Raw genomic sequence first — 2,354 nt, 5'->3', positions numbered from 1 at the left:
TCCTGGCATTGTCATCTTGGAATATGCCCGTGCCATCAGGGAAGAAAAAAATCATTGATGGAATAACCTGGTGGTTCAGTATATTCAGGTAGTCAGCTGACCTCATTCTTTGGGCACATAACGTTGCTGAACCTAGACCTGACCAACTGCAGCAACCCCAGATCATAGCACTGCCCCCACAGGCTTGTACTGTAGGCACTAGGCATGATGGGTGCATCACTTCAGCCGCCTCTCTTCTTACCCTGATGCGCCCATCACTCTGGAACAGGGTAAATCTGGACTCATCAGACCACATGACCTTCTTCCATTGCTCCAGAGTCCAATCTTTATGCTTCCTAGCAAATTAAAGCCGTTTTTGCCGGTTAGCCTCACTGACAAGTGGTTTTCTTAAGGCTACACAGCTGTTTAGTCCCAATCCCTTGAGTTCTTTTCGCATTGTGCATGTGGAAATGCTCTTACTTTCACTATTAAACATATCCCTGAGTTCACTGTAGTTTTTCTACCATTTGATTTCACCAAACGTTTAAGTGATCGCCGATCACGATCATTCAGGATTTTTTTCCGACCACATTCCTTCCTGGAAGATGATGTTTCCCCACTGTCCTTCCACTTTTTAATAATGCGTTGGACAGTTCTTAACCCGATTTTAATAGTTTCAGCTTCTCCTTATATGTTTTCTCTGCTTGATGCATGCCAATAATTTGACCCTTCTGAAACAGAATAAATCTTTTCCACGACCAGATGATGTGTCTTTCGACATGGTTGTTTAACAAATGAGAAGCTACTCACTGCATCAGTTAGGGTTAAATAACTTGTTGCCAGCTGAAACATAATCACCCATGCAGTAATTATCCAATGGGAGGCTCTTACCTACTTGCTTAATTAAATCCAGGTGGTGACCTTTTTTTTTGGCCAGGCAGTGTACTGTATATTTATGCTTCTAATTGCGCTTAGAAGTAATACATTCTATACATTTGAGATCTCTAGAATTTAGTGCATTTTAGTAAAATATATTTTACTTATGTGGCCTACAGTATATGGAGACATTCCTTGGAGATCCTCAGATTTTTTCACCCCTACATTAAGACAACAGTGTTTGGAAGGCCCTTTCATATTCCAGGAAGATTTTGCCCTGCACACAAAGTGAGGTCCATAGACATGGTTTGATGAGTGTGGTGTGGAAGAACCTTATTTGCCAAGTGAACACAATTGGGATTCATTAGTTAGTTTGAAACAAAATGTCTCATAAAATGCCTATACACTGATCAGCCATAACATTAAAACCACCTCATTGTTTCTACACTCACTGTCCATTTTATCAGCTCCTTTTACCATATAGAAGAACTTTGTAGTTCTACAATTACTGACTGTAGTCCATCTGTTTCTCTACATACCTTTTTAACCTGCTTTCACCCTGTTCCTGTTTCACCCATAGGACCACCATAGTATTATTTGGGTGGTGTGTTAGTGTGGTATGAGTGGATCAGACACAGCAGCGCTGCTGGAGTTTTTAAATACTGTGTCCACTCACTGTCCACTCTATTAGACAATCCTACCTAGTTGGTCCAACTTGTAGATGTAAAGTCAGAGACAATCGCTCATCTATTGCTGCTGTTTGAGTTGGTCATCTTGTAGACCTTCATCAGTGGTCACAGGACGCTGTCCATGGGTTGCTGTTGGCTGGATATTTTTGGTTGGTGGACTATTCTCAGTCCAGCAGTGACAGTGAGGTGTTTAAAAAAAACTATCAGCGCTGCTGTGTCTTATCCACTCATACCAGCACAACACACACTAACACACCACCACCATGTCAGTGTCACTGCAGTGCTGAGAATGACCGACCACCCAAATAATACCTGCTCTGTGGTGGTCCTGTGGGGGTCCTGACCATTGAAGAACAGGGTGAAAGCAGGCTAAAAAAGTATGTAGAGAAACAGATGGACTACAGTCAGTAATTGTAGAACTACAAAGGGCTTCTATATGGTAAGTGAAGCTGATAAAATGGATAGTGTGTGTAGAAACAAGGAGGTGGTTTTAATGTTATGGCTGATCAGTGTATGTTAATGTGCATAATTTTGGAATGGCTTGTTCAAAAAGCTCATGGCCATTTGTCATGTACCTATGTCCATATAGTGTATGTTAAACATTTCTCAGCATCAGCTCAGATCTATCAGTTCTGATTAATATGATTTTATTTATTTATTACTTATTATATATATGCAGTACCCATAAAACATAAATAATACAGCATCCTAAAGTATCAAATCTGTAAACATTTAAAAACGAAATCTGTATTGTTGTTATTGTATATCAGCTGCATTAACTAATTTTAGTCTTTAAGTTTTAGCTCCAGA

Source organism: Trichomycterus rosablanca, chromosome 19, assembly GCF_030014385.1.
Source record: "Trichomycterus rosablanca isolate fTriRos1 chromosome 19, fTriRos1.hap1, whole genome shotgun sequence".
In the NCBI taxonomy this organism is placed as follows: Eukaryota; Metazoa; Chordata; class Actinopteri; order Siluriformes; family Trichomycteridae; genus Trichomycterus; species Trichomycterus rosablanca.
This window is presented reverse-complemented; position numbering follows the sequence as displayed.